Consider the following 15,420-nt stretch of genomic DNA (forward strand, 5'->3'; position numbering starts at 1 on the left):
GTTTCTGCTTTCTGCATATGGCTAGCCAGTTTTCCCAACACCATTTATAAAACAGGGAATCCTTTCCCCATTGCTTGTTTTCGTCAGGTTAGTCGAAGACCACTGCTTGTTTTTGTCAGATTTGTCAAAGATGGTTCTAGATGTGTGTTGTTGTCTCTGACACCTCTGTTCTGTTTCATTGGTCTATAGCTCTGTTGTGGTACCAGTACCATGCTGTTTTGATTACTGTAGCCTTGCAGTATAGTTTGGAGTCGAGTAGTGTGATGCCTCCAGCTTTGTTCTTTTTGCTTAGGATTGTCTTGACTTATGTGGGCTCTCTTTTGGTTTTATATGAAGTTTAAGGTGGTTTTTTACAGCTCTGTTAAGAAGGTCATTGGTAGCTTGATGAGGAGAGCATTGAATCTACAAATTACTTTGGGCAGTCTGGCCATTTTCAGAATATTGATTCTTCCTAACTATGAGCATGGAAGTTTTTTCCATCTGTTTGTGTCCTCTGTCATTTCCTTGAGCAGTGGTTTGTAGTTCTCCTTGAAGAGGTCCTTTACATTCTTTGTTACTTGTATTCCTAGGCATTTTATTCTCTTTGTAGAAATTGTGAATGGCAGTTCATTCTTGATTTGGCTCTCATTAAGTCTATTATTGGTGTATAGGAATGCTTGTGATTTCTGCACATTGATTTTGTATTCTGAGATTTTGCTCACAATGCTTATCAGTTTAAGGAGATTTTGAGCTAAGACAAGGGGGTCTTCTAAATATACAATCATGTATTCTGCAAATAGAGACAATTTGACTTCCTCCTTTCCTATTTGAATACCCTTTATTTCTTTTTCTTGCCTGATTGCTCTGGCTAGAACTTCCAATACTATATTGAATAGGAGGGGTGAGAGAGGACATCCTTGTCTAGTGCCAGATTTCAAAGGGAATGCTTCCAGTTTTTGCCCATTCAGTATGATATTGGCAGTGGGTTTGTTGTAAATAGCTTTTAGTATTTTGAGATATGTTCCTTTGGTACCTAGTTTACTGAGTGTTTTTCTCATAAAGGGCTGTTGAATTTTGTTGAAGACCTTCTCTGAATCTATTGAGACAATTATGTGGTTTTCATCTATGGTTCTGTTTATGTGGTGGATTACATTTATAGACTTGCATATGATGAACCAGCCTTGCATTCCCAGGATGAAGCCTACTTGATCATGATGGATCAAGCTTTTTGATGTGCTGTTGCAATCAGTTTGCCAGTATTTTATTGAATATTTTTGCATCTATGTTCATCATGGATATCAGCCTGAAGTTTTCTTTTTTGTTGAGTTTCTTCCAGGTTTTGGTGTCAGGATGATGTTGGTCTCATGAAATGATTTGGGAAGGATTCTGTCTTTTTGTATTGCTTGAAATAGTTTCAGAAGGAGTGGTACCAGCTCCTTTTTGTACATCTGGTAGAATTTGGCTGTGAACCCATCTGGACCTGGGCTTTTTTTGGTTGGTAGACTATTACTTGCTGCTGCAATTTCAGCCTTTGTTATTAGTCTGTTCAGGGTTTCAACTTCTTCCTATTTTAGGTTTGGGAGGGTGCTATCATCCAGGAAATTATTCATTTCTTCCAGGTTTACTGGTTTATGTGCATAGAGTTGTTTGTAGTAATCTCCAATGGTAGTTTTTATTTCTGTGGAATCAGTGGTGATATCCCATTTATCATTTTTTATTGCATCTATTTGATTCTTCTCTCTTTTCTCTTTTATTAATCTTGCTAGTGGTCTACTTTGTTGATCTTTTCAAAAAACCAGCTCCTGGATTTATTGATTTGTTGATGGTTTTTTTTTTTTTTTTTTGTCTCTATCTCCTTCAGTTCTGCTCTGATCTTTTATTTTTTGTCTTCTGCTAGCTTTTGAGTTTTTTTTAATATTTCTTCTCTAGCTCTTTCAATTTCGACAACAGAGTATTGATTTTAGTTCTTTCATTATTTCTCATATGTGCATTTATTGCTATAAATTTCCCTCTAGACACTGCTTTAAATGTGTCCTAGAAATTCTGGTATGTTGTATCTTCATTCTCATGGTTTTGAAGAACATCTTTATTTCTGCCTTCATTTCATTGTTTATCCAATTGACATTCAGGAGCCAGTTGTTCTGTTTCAATGAAGCTGTGTGGTTCTGAGTTAGTTGCTTAATCCAGAGTTCTAATTTGATTGCACTGTGGTCTGAAAGACTGTTTGTTATAATTTCTGTTCTTTTGCATTTGCTGAGGAGTGATTTACTTCCAATTATGTGGTCAATTTTAGAGTAGGTGAGATCTGGTGCTGAGAAGAATGTATATTTGTGGATATGGGGTGGAAAGTTGTGTAGATGTCTACTAGGTCTGCTTGGTCCACATCTGTGTTCAGTCCTGGATATTCTTTTTAATTTTCTGTCTCGTTGATCTGCCTAATATTGACAGTGGAGTTTTGAAGTCTCCCACTATTATTGTGTAGGAGTCTACATCTTTTGTAGGTCATTAAGAACTTGCTATATTTATCTGGGTGCTCCTGCATTGGGTGCATATTTATTTAGGATTTTTAGCTCTTCTTGTTGTGTTGATCCTTTTACCATTATGTAATGCCCTTCTTTTTCTCTTTTGATCTTTGTTGCTTTAATGTCTATTTTATCAGAGACTAGGATTGCAACTCCTGCTTTTTTTTTGTTCTCCATTTGCTTGGTAAATCATCCTCCATCCCTTTTTTTGAGGCTATGTGTGTCCTTGCACATGAGATGAATTTCCTGAATACAGCACATCAATGGGTCTTGATTTTTTAATCCAATTTGCCAGTCTGTGTCTTTTGACTGGGGCATTTAGCCCATTTACATTTAAGGTTGATATTGTTATGTGTGAATTTGATCCTTCCATTTTGATGCTAGCTGGTTGTTTTGCCTGTTAGTTGATGCAGTTTCTTCATTGTGTCAATGCTATTTATCATTTGGTACGTTTTTGGAGTGGCTGTTATGGGTTGTACCTTTCCATGTTTAGTTCTTCTTTCAGGAGCTCTTGTTAGGCAGGCCTGGTGGTGATGAAATCTCTGAGCAATTGCTTGTCTATAAAGGATTTTATTTTTTCTTTAATTATGAAGATTTGTTTGGCTGGATATGAAATTCTAGTTTGAAAGTTCTTTTCTTTAAGGATGTTGAATATTGGCCTCCACTCTCTTCTGGCTTGTAGTGTTTCTGCCAAGAGATCTGCTGTGAGTTTGATGGGCTTCCCTTTGTGCATAACACGACCTTTCTCTCTGGCTGCCCTTAGCATTTTTTTCCTTCATTTCAACCCTGGTGAATCTGACAATTATGTGCCTTGGGGTTGCTTTTTTTGAGGAATATCTTTGTGGTGTTCTCTGTATTTCCTGGATTTGAATGTTGGCCTGCCTTGCTAGGTTGCAGAAGTTCTCCTGGATAATCTTCTGAAGAGTGTTTTCCAGCTTAGATTTATTCTCCCTGTCACATTCAGGTACACTGATCAGACGTAGATTAGGTCTTTTCACATAATCCCATATTTCTTGGAAGCTTTGTTCATTTCTTTTCACTCTTTTTTCTCTAATCTTGCCTTCTTATTTTATTTCTTTGAGTTGATCTTCAATCTCTGATATCCTTTCTTCTGCTTGGTCAATTCGGCTATTGAAAGTTGGGTATGCTTCACGAAGTTCTCATGCTGTGTTTTTCAGCTCCATCAATTCATTTATATTCTTCTCTAAGCTGGTTATTCTAGTTAGCATTTTGTCTAACCTTTTTCCAAGGTTCTTAGTTTATTTGCATTGGATTAGAACATGTTCTTTTATCTTACAGAAATTTGCTATTACCCACCTTCTGAAGCCTGCTTCTGTCAATTCATCAGACTCATTCTCCATCCAGCTTTGTTCCCTTGCTGGTGAACACTTCAGGAGACAGTCTGTCCCTTATTAGAGCTCAAGTGCTGTACTGGGAACTCTGTTGTTCCATTCAGACCTGCTGGGCAGGTACATTTAAGTCTGGTGCAGAGGAACGCATAACCTCCTCTTTTCCCAGGTGCACTGTCCTGGCAAGGTGGGGCTTTATTTATCAGTTCCTGATGTGCTGCTGTCTATTTTTAGAGATGCCCTGCCCAGCAAGGAGGTAGTCTAGTCAAAGTCTGCCAGCAGAGGCATTGCTGACCTGCCGTGGTCTGTGCCCAGATGCTGTGTAAACTTCCATGTAATTTTCTTTAAAGAGATACAGTTAGAACTGCCTGGGTAATGGCAGTCTGACTTAGTAATGGTGGACTGCCTCAGTAATGGCAGACTGCCTCAGTGTTGGTGGACTGCCTTGGTAACGGCAGATGCCCCTCTCCCGGGAGAACTGGACCATCCCAAGTCCAGCTGCACTTGCTGTGAAACTCTCAATTCAGAGCATTTCAGATTGTTGGTCTTTGTGGGGATGGGACCCACTGAGCCAGATCACCTGGCTCCCTGCTTTCAGCACCTTCTTATTTAGTTGAATGGGCAACCCTGTCTCCCAGGCATTCCAGGCACCGGTTGAAACAGCTGCCCAGATTTGTGTAAGTTTTATGTGAAACCCACAGCACCAATTGAAACAGCTGTGCTGGAAACTCGTGGCGCTTTTCAGCCAGGGAATCTATTGGTCTGTGGGTTGTAAAAACTATGGGAGAAGCTCAGTATTTGAACTTGAGTGATGGAGTGACTGGAAAACCCCCTGATGGCCTCTGTTGTATAGGGAGGGGTTGTCCTCCAGGGATTACACTTCCCGGGTGAGGCAGTGCCCTACCCTGCCTTGGCTTGCCCCTCTTGGGCTACACCCACTGTGCAAACTGTCCCATTGAGATGCACCTGGTACCTTGTTTGGAAATGTGGTGATCACTCACCCTCTCAGCAGAATACTTTTAGGGACAATTTCTGTTTTGCTGTAAATGGAAACTAAGAATTTTCCATCATACCTTTCCTTGAATTTGTTGATTCTCAATTTTTTTTTTTAAATCATTGTCTATTTTGGCTTTTGTTGCCAATGCTTTTGGTGTTTTAGTCATGAAGTCCTTACCTGTGCCTATGTCCTGAATGATTTTGCCTAGGTTTTTTTCTAAGGGTTTTATGATGTTAGGTCTTATGTTTAAGCCTTTAATCCATCTGGAGTTAATTTTAGTGTAAGTTGTCAATTTTAGTAAATGGGATCTAATTAAACTCCAGAGTTTCTGCACAGCAGAAGAAACAATCATTAGAGTGAACTGGGAACCAACAGAATGGGAAAAAATGTTTGCAATCCACCCATCTGACAAAGGACTTATATCCAATATCTACAAAGAACTGAAACAGATTTACAAGAAGAAAGCAAACAAACCCATTCAAAAGTGGGCAAAGGATATGAACAGACACTTTTCAAAAGAAGACATATATGAGGCCAACAAACATATAAAAAATGCTCATCATCACTGGTCATTAGAGAAATGAAAATCAAAACTACATTGAGATACCATCTCACACCAGTTAGAATGGCAATTATTAAAAAATCTGGAGACAACAGTTGCTGGAGAGGATGTGGAGAAATAGGAACACTTTTGCACTGTTAGTGGGAGTGTAAATTAGTGCAACCATTGTGGAAGACAGTGTGGCGATTCCTTAAGGACCTAGAAATAGAAATTCCATTTGACCCAGCAATCCCGTTACTGGGTACGTATCCAAAGGATTATAAGTCATTCTATTATAAGGACACATGCACATGTATGTTCACTGCAGTAATGTTTACAATAGCAAAGACCTGGAACCAACCCAAATGCCCATGGATGATAGACTGAACAGGGAAAATGTGGCACATATACAGCATGCAATACTATGCAGCCATAAAAAACAATGAGTTCATGTCCTTTGTGGGGACATGAATGAACCTGGAAACCATCATTCTCAGCAAACTGACACAGGAACAGAGAATCAAGCACTGCATGTTCTCACTCATAGGTGGGTGTTGAACAGTGAGAACACATGGACACAGGGAGGAGAGCATCACACACTGAGGTCTGTTGGGGGCAACTAGGGGAGGGACGGTGGGGGATAGGGAGTTGGGGAGAGATAACATGGGGAGAAATGTCAGATATAGGTGATGGGGATGGAGGCAGCAAACCACATTGCCATGTATGTACTTATGCAACAATTCTGCATGTTCTTTACATGTACCCCAGAACCTAAAATGCTATTAAAATATTTATATATATAAATCTTTGTCATAATATCATATTTCTCCACTTACAAACTTTGATTATTTTCTCTTTCTGCCTCTGAATTTTCTGCTCTTTGACTTCCTTCTTGGTTTGTTTCTTCATTTATGTGTAAGAATGCTTTGTTTTCTCAAAACAAAGGTTAGAAAACGTGTTTTCCAAATCATTATACTATCTTCAACACAGATTTAAAAAAAAATTTTAACAAATGTTTATTTGAAAGCTTGTATAGGAATTGAAACAGTACATATCTGCCGTGCACGGGACCAGTTCTTTAATTTCAATGCTTTCATGCTTTAAAAGAAATTACCTTTGTAATTTTTCCTAGGACTATCTTTGCCCATCTGTGGTGGTTAAATGGTTGTTAGTCTCCGCCGTGGGACACTTGTTTTTTCAGGGATTTCCAGGAATACCAGCTTTAAGTTAATTTAAGCTATTTCCTTCTTTATCTTTGATAATTTCTGTAAATTATTTTTATTTTTATTATTTTTAAATTTCTGTGGCTACAAAGTAGATGTGCATTTTTATGGGGTACCTGTAAAGTTTTGATACAAGAATGCACTGCTTAATAATCACATTATGTAAAATGTAAAATAGGATATTTATCTTTTCAAGCATTTACAAACAATCCAATTATAATCTCTTAGTTATTTTTAAATCTATAATTAAATTATTATTGACTATAGACATTCTGTTATGCTATCCAATACTAGGTCTTATTCATGATTTCTAACTACTCTTTGTACTCATTAACCATTTTTACCTACCCCCTACTATTTTCCCAGCCTCTGGTAACTATCATTCTATTTTCTATCTCCATTAGTTCAACTGTTTTGATTTTTAGATCCCACAAATACGTAAGAACATGTGATATCTATCTTTCTGTGCTAGGTTCATTTCACTTAACATAATGACTTCCAGTGCCATCCATGTTGTTGCAAATGACAGGATCTTATTTTTTTTTTTAAGATTGAATAGTACTTCATTGTATATAAGTACCACATTTTCTTTATACAGTCATCTATTTGATATACACTTAATTGCTTCCAAATCATTGCTATGGTGAACAGTGTTGCAACAAACATGGGAATGCAGATATCTGTTCAATCAATATACTGATTTCCTTTGGGTATATACCCAGCAATGGGATTGCGAGATCATATGGTAGCTCTTCTTTTTTTTAGGAAATGACAAACTGTTTTCACAGTAGTTGTACTAATTAACATTCCCGGCCGGGCGCAGTGGCTCAAGCCTGTATTCCCAGCACTTTGGGAGGCCGAGGCGGGTGGATCACCAGGTCAAGATATCGAGATCATCCTGGTCAACATGGTGAAACCCCGTCTCTACTAAAAATACAAAAAATTAGCTGGGCGTGGTGGCGTGTGCCTGTAATCCCAGCTACTCAGGAGGCTGAGGCAGGAGAATTGCCTGAACCCAGGAGGCAGAGGTTGCGGTGAGCCGAGATAGCGCCTTTGCACTCCAGCCTGGGTAACAAGAGTGAAACTCTGTCTCAAAACAAAACAAAACAAAACAAAACAAAACAAAACAAAAAAACATTCCCACCAACAGTATACAAAGGTTCCTTTTTTTCCACATCCTTGCAAGCATTTATTATTGCCTATCTTTTGGATGTAAGCCATTCTAACTGGGCTGAGATAATATCTCATAGTAGTTTTGATTTGCATTTCTCTGATGATCAGTGATGTTCAGCACCTTTTCATAGGCCTGTTTGCCATTTGTATGTCTTCTTTGGAGAAACATCTATTCAAATTCTTTGCCCATTTTAAAATCTGATTATTAGATTTTTTTCCTACAGAGTTGTTCGAGCTTCTTATGTATTCTGGTTATTAATCTCTTGTCAGATGGGTAGTTTGTAAATATGTCCTCCAATTCTGTGGGTTTTCTTTTGACTTTGTTGATTATTTCCTTTGCTGTGCAGAGCTTTTTAACTTAATGTGACCCCATTGTCCGTTTTTATGTTGGTTGCCTGTGCTTGTGGAATATTACTCAAGAAATTTTTGCCCAGGCCAATGTACTGGAAAGCTTCCTCAATGTTTTCTTTTGGTAGAGTCATAGTTTGAGTTCTTAGATTTAAGTCTTTAATCCATTTGGATTTTATTTTTGTATATGGCAAGAGATTGGGATATAGTGTCATTTTTTTTGCATAGGGATATTGAGCTTTCCCAGCACCATTTATTGAAGCAATTGTCTTTTTCCTAGCCTATGTTCTTGGCATCTTTGCTGAAAATGAATTCACTCTAGGTGTGTGGATTTGTTTCTGGGATCTCTATTCTGTTCCATTGGTTTATGTGTCTGTTTATAGATTGCTTTGAATATATGGAAATGTTAACTATTTTGATTCCTCCCATCTATAAACAGGGAATATTTTTCCCTTTTTTTTTGCTGTCCTCTTCAATTTCTTTCATTGGTGTTTTATAGTTTTTATTGTAGAGATCTTTCACTTTTTTTGGTTAAGGCAATTCTTAGGTATTTAGTTTTATTTGTGGCTCTTGTAAATAGGATTACATTTTTGATTTCTTTTTCAAATTGTTTGCTGTTGGCATATAGAAATGCTACTGATTTTTTAAAGTTGAGTTGTATTCTACAACTTTACTGTATTTATCAGTTCTGACAGTTTTTTTGTGGAGCCTTTGGGTTTTTCTAAGTATACGGTAATATTATATGCACACAATGATAATCTGACTTTCTCCTTTTCAATTTCGATGCCCTTTATTTCTTGCCATTGTCCGATTGCTGTAGCTAAGACTTCCAGTGCTATGTTGAATAACAGTGGTGAAAGTGGGCTTTTAACTTTAACTTTTCATAAAGTCCAAGTTTTCATTTTATTGATCTTTTGTATTGTTTTCTTCATTTCAGTTTCATTTATTTCAATGAAATACATTTTAATTTCTGCTTTGATCTTTATTATTTATTTTCTTCTACTAAATTTAGGCTTGGTTTGCTCTTGCTTTTCTAGTTTTTTAAAATGCATTGTAAGGTTGATCCTTTGAAATTTTTCTTCTTTTTTGGTGTAAGCACTTTTAGCTATGAAATTCCTTCTTAGCACTGCTTTAATTCTTTTTCATAAGTTCTGGTATGGTATATGTCCATTATCATTTATTTCAAGGAATGTTTCAATTTTCTTGTTAATTCTTTCATTGACCCACTAATCATTCAGGGGGATATTGTTTAATTTCCATTTGTTTATGTAGTTTCCAAAATTCTTCTTGTTTTTGATTTCCACTTTTAGTCCATTGTGGTCAGAGAAAATACGTGGTATTGTTTCAATTTCGTAAAATGTTTTAAAATTTATTTTGTTACTTAATATATGGTCTATCCTTTAGAATGATCCATGTGCTAAAGAAAACACTGTATATTCTGTAGCCACTGGGTGAAATGTTCTGTAAATATCTGTTAGATTCATTTGGTCTATAGTGCAGATTAAGTCTGATGTTTCTTTGTTGAGTTTTTCTCTCTCAGTGATTTGCCTAATTCTAAAAACGGAGATTAAAGTCTCTAAGTATTATTGTATTGGGATCTGTCTCATTTTAGTTTAAAAATATTTACTTTATATATATGAGTGCTACAGTGTTGGAGTGCATATATGTTTACAGTTGTTATATCCTTTTGCTGAATTGACCCCTTTATCTTTTTTTTTTTTTTTTTTTTCTGAGACAGAGTCTCGCTCTATCACCCAGGTTGTAGTGCAATGGCATGATCTTGGCTCATTGCAACCTCTGCCCCCACCCCCACCCAAGTTCAAGCAATTCTCTTGCCTCAGCCTCCCAAGTAGCTGGACTTACAGGTGCCCACACCACACTCAGCTAATTTTTTGTAAATTTAGTAGAGACAGAGTTTTGCCATATTGGCCAGGCTGGTCTCAAACCCCTGACCTCAGGTGATCCATTCACCTCAGCCTCCAAAGTGCTGGGATTACAGTCATGAGCCACCTTGCCTGGTCTGTCCCCTTTATCATTATATAGTTACCTTCTTTGTCTTGTTATTAGGTTGGTGCAAAAGTAATTGCAATTTCAGAATATGAATTTTAAATCATTATAACTAGGCTCAGGCACATCTTTATTAATCAAATTAGGAACCATTACAATTAACACATTTTTGCCAATGAAAAGTAAGTTTATTCTTGAATTTTTAAACATAAAAATTCATGTTTCAGGATTTTACGAACTATTGGAAAGCATTTTCTTCATCCTGCTGGTTGTGGAAGCATTTTCCCTGCAAAATGTTGTTGCAATGTCTGAAGAAGTGGTAGCTCCTTGGTGAGAGATCAGGTGAATATGGCAGATGAGGTAAAACTTCATAGGCCAATTTGTTCAACTTTGGAAGCATTTGTTGTGTGATGTGTGATTGGGTATTATCCTGGAGAAGAATTGGACCTTTTCTGTTCATCAATGCCACCTGCAGGCATTGCAGTTTTTGGTGCATCTCACTGATTTGCTGAGCATACCTCTCAGATATAATGGTTTCACCAGGATTCAGAAAGCTGTAGTGGATCAGACTGGCAGCAGACCATCAAACTGTGACCGTGTCCTTTTTTTGGTGCAAGTTTGGCTTTGGAAAGTGCTTTGGAGCTTCTCAGCTCAACCATTGAGCTGGTCATCACCAATTTTCATGTAAAATCCACTTTTCATCACATGTCACAATCTGGTTGAGAAATGGTTTGTTGTACGGGAAAAGAGAAGATGACATTTCAAAATGACAATTTTTAAAATTTTCGATCAGCTCATGAGGCACCCATTTATCAAGCAAGCTTTTTCACCTTTCTAATTTGCTTCAAATGCTGAACAACTGTAGAACGGCCAACCTTGAGTTCTTTGGCAACATCTTATGTAGTGATAAGAGGATTAACAGCTATGATTGCTCTCATCTGGTCGTTGTCAACTTCTGATGGCCAGCCTCTCAACTTTGACACTTCTCAACTTTGAGGCTCTCATCTCCTTTACAAAATTTTTTGAACCGCGATGGCACTGTATGTTTGTTAGCAGTTCCTGGAACAAATGCATCATTGATGTTGCGAGTAGACTCCTCTGCTTTATTACCCATTTTGAACTTGAATAAGAAAATCGCTTGAATTTGCTTTTTGTCTAACATAATTTCAGTAGTCTAAAATAAACAGCAAGTAATGTCATTAGCAAAAAAAAGCAAGAAATTGCCATTGAAATAACATATAACTTAACCACATTTATTTAAGAATGTATTCCAATATCAAACTGCAAATTCCAGCAGTGCAAAAACAGCAATTCCTACTGCACCAACCCATTTTCATCTTAAAATCTATTTTATCTGATATGAATATAGCTATTCCTGCTGTTTTGGTGGATCCATTGGCATGAAATGTCTTTTTTCATTCCTTTATTTCTCATCTGTGTGTGTCTATATGTGAAGTATTTCTCTTGTAGGGAACAGATCATTGAATCTTTAAAAAAAAGTCCTTCAGTTGTTCTATGTGTTTTCATTGGAGAGTTTAGTCAATTTTTATTCAATATTACTATTGATAAGTAAGGACGTGCTCCTACCATTTTATTATTTGTTTTCTGGTTGTTTTGTGGTCTTCTCTTCCTTCTTTTCTTTCTTCCTGTCTTCCTTTTAGTGGAGGTGATTTTCTCTGGTGATATGGTTTAGTTCCTTGCTTTTTATTTCTTGTATTATCAGTTTTATGTTTTTGGTTTGTGGTTACCATGAGGCTTGCAAATGCTACATTATGATCCATTATTTTAAGATGATAACAACTTAACACTATTCATGTAAATAAACAAGCAAATAGAAAATTGATAAAAACTCTGTGTCTTATTTCATCCCCTGCTTTTTAACCTTTCAATTGTACTTTCTATTTCTTAAGAAGTGTTATAGTTGTTATCTTTTATTAGTTTATTATTCTTTTTACTTAAGAGTACTTATTTTACACAGCACAGTTACAGTGTTCTAATATTCTGTGTTTTTCTATGTATTTGCTATTACCAGTGAGTTTCTTACATTTAGATGATTTCTTATTGCTGATAATGTCATTTTCTTTCTGATTGAAGTACTTCATTTAGAATTTCTTTCAGGAGAGGTCTGATGATGATGAAATATCTCAGCTGTTTTTTGTCTCTGGGAAAGTCTGTTTCTCCTTCATGTTTGAAGGATACTGTCACCAGATATACTATACTATACTACACGTATTTAAAGTGTTAATGGAAAAACACTTTAATATGTTATGCCACTCTCTTCTGGCCTGTAAGGTTTCCACTGAAAAGTCTGCCACCCAATGTATTGAAGCTGCACTGTATGTTGTTTCTTTTCTCTTGTTCCTTTTAGGGTCCCTTTTTTTAATCCTTGACCTTTGAGAGTTTGATTATTAAATGCCTGAGGTAGTCTTCTTGGGTTAAATTTACTTGCTCTTCTGTAACCTTCCTGTACTTGGATATTCATATCTTTCTCTTGGTTTGGGACATTCTCCGTTATTATCCCTTTGAATAAACTCTATCCCATCTCTTTCTCCACCTACTCTCCACTCTTTAAGGCCAATAAATCTTGTGTTTATCTTTTTTAGTCTATTTTCCAAATCCTGTAGGCATGCTTCATTGTTTTTAATTTTTGTCTTTTGTCTCCTCTGACTGTATATTTTCAAGTACCCTGTCTTCACACTCAGTAATTTTTTCTTCTGTTCATCCATTTTGCTATTAAAAGATCCTGATGCATTCTTTAATGTGCCATTTGAATTTTTCAGCTCTAGAATTTCTGCCTGATTGTTTTTAAAATATTTTAATCTCTTTGTTAAATTTGTCTGATAGAATTCTGAATCCCTCTTTTTGTTATTCTTAATTTCTTTGATTTTCTGCACAATAGCTATTTTGAATGTTCTGTCTGAAAGGTAACTTATCTTTGTTTTTCCAGTATTGGTCTCTGGTGCTGTAATTAGTTCATTTGGTAAGGTCATGTTTTCCTGGATTGTCTTGATACTTGTAGAAGTTTGTCTGTGTCTGGGCATTGAAGAGTTAGGTATTTATTGTTGTCTTCTCAGTCTGGGCTTATTTGTACCCATCTTTTTTGAGAAGGCTTTCCAAATATGCAAAAGGAGTTGAGTATTGTGATCTAAATTGTATCTGCTTTCAGGAGCATCCTAACCTCATTAACATCATGGTTCTTGTGGATTTATCAAAATACTACCTTGATGGTCTTGAACAAGATCCAGAAGAATATCTGGATTACCAGGCAGAGACTCTTGTTCTCTTCCCTTTCTTACTCCTGAACAAATGGAATATCTTTTTCTGTTCTGAGCGACTTGAATCAGGAAGTAAAGTGACATATGCATCCCTGTGACCACCAACACTAAGATTGTGCTGGGTCAGATCTGAATCGAACATAGCACCGTTTCTTGCCCAAGATCTCCTATAACTACTCCCTGGCTATCACCTACATTCACTCACGGCCTTGGGGCCCTACAGTCAGCAGGTAGCAAAGCCAGTCAGTGCTGTATCCTTTTCTTCAGGGTGGCAAAGTTTTTTAGGTCTTGGGTGCATCCAGAGGTGCTATCTGGGAGCCTAGGACTAGAGCGGAAATACTCAAAAGTTCCTCTGATGTTCTAGTATACTTAGTCTGAGCTGGCACTCATACCACAAGATGTAGTTCTTCTCAATCTTCCATCCACTTTCCAAAGGCAGAGGAGCCTCACTGTGGCCACCACTATCACAAGCCCATGGAAAGTACTACCAGACTACAGCTGATGTTCCCTTAAGCTCCAAGTGCTCTTCAGTCAGCTCCCAGTGAATGCTTTCCATCCTGGGATTTTCCCTTCAGGGAAGTGGGCTCCTCTCTGGCCCAGGGCAGGTCCAGAAATGCCATCTATGATCCATGTTCTGGAATTGCAGACCCCAAGAGCTCACTTTGTGCTTTATTCCTCTGTGGTTGTGCTGGTACCTAAAGTAAAAACCAAAGTATCTTTTACTTTCCCCTCCATTTTCTCAAGTGGAAGTTGTCTTACCCCATAGCCACTATAGCTGGGAATGTGCTCTCACCTAAAATCAGCAAGTCTCTAAGTCTCCCTCAAGGCCATCTACATAGTACCTGGGTATTGCTGCTGGCTATTCAGGGCCAAAGGTCTCCTCAGTTAGCAAGTGATGAATCCTGCCAGGACCGGGTTCTTTTCTTCAAGGAAGCAGTTTCCCTTCTAGCCCTTGGCATGTCTAAAAACCTTGTTTGGAAGCAACAGCCAGGAAAGAAGACCTCATGACTCTGGTGCCCTATCCTGCTGTGGCTGAGCTGATATTCAAGATGCAAGATGCAGTCCTCCCCACTGTTCCCTTTCCTACACACAAGTGGAGGAAAGGGGTTGTTTTTGGAGCCACAAGCTACATACCCTGGGGTTATGGGAGAGGTAATGCCAGAACACTCTTAGCTGCCCTCTGCTGGTGTCTCAGTTAGCTGAGCTTGCCTCAGTCCACTGGCTAGGGGTAGCACTAGGATTCACTTAGGCATTGCAGTCCTTGTTGCTTAGATTGCCTTTCAAGTTTAGTTGGAGCCCCAGAGCACTTTAGCCCATAATAAGACTTGCAGAACTCAAGTTCAGACCACTGAGAGGACGATTCTCATCAGAGCTGGTTTAAACACTTCCTCCCTAGAAGGGCATTAGCTTGAATTTGGTCTGGTTTTGTTTTCTGCTTTAACAGGGGAGTTCAGTGCCTTAAAATTGCTGTGTTCTCCCTCTTCCCAGTGCATAAAATTACTCTGCATCAAGCCACTGATGCTGAGAGGGATGGAGAAGAAGTCGTACTGGAGACTCAAGACTGTTTTTCCCACCTCTTCAGTGCCTCTTTCAGCAATATGAAGCTAAGACCAGGTGCTGTGAGTGCTCATCTGAGTTTTGGTTCTTATGAAGTTTCTTTTTTTGTGTGTAAATGGTCGTTAAATTGGTGTCCTGGTATAGAGGATGATGGGTAGAACCTTCTATTTGGCCATGTTGTTCTGTCCCTGAATATTTTTGGATATATGGATTTACCTTAGTTCCATATATAAAGAATCTTCTTCAAAATTATGCTATCACAATAAAAAAAACATACTAAGACCTGAACTGGAATGTTAAAAGACAAACAAACAAATCCTATATCCTATTTTCTTTTAATGTCTCTCTCTGGGCTGCTGGACTGGTTGGATCATACATAATAATTCAGTATTTTAGAATGACATACTATAAGAAAACTTTAATAATTCATTAATAGCCTTGCAAAATGC

General features: G+C 37.6%; 1 long non-coding RNA gene across 1 annotated transcript in view; it reads left to right on the forward strand.

The window, feature by feature from the left end:
* The window catches only part of LOC144582353 (uncharacterized), a 124,645-nt gene extending 109,617 nt beyond the window's left edge, over window positions 1–15,028 (forward strand). Inside the window, exon 2 of the long non-coding RNA XR_013534910.1 lies at window positions 14,903–15,028. This is a non-coding gene — a long non-coding RNA (uncharacterized LOC144582353). The remainder of the gene's footprint in view (window positions 1–14,902) is intronic.
* Window positions 15,029–15,420: the final 392 nt, after the last annotated feature.

Source organism: Callithrix jacchus, chromosome 4 (assembly GCF_049354715.1).
Source record: "Callithrix jacchus isolate 240 chromosome 4, calJac240_pri, whole genome shotgun sequence".
Classification (NCBI taxonomy): Eukaryota; Metazoa; Chordata; class Mammalia; order Primates; family Cebidae; genus Callithrix; species Callithrix jacchus.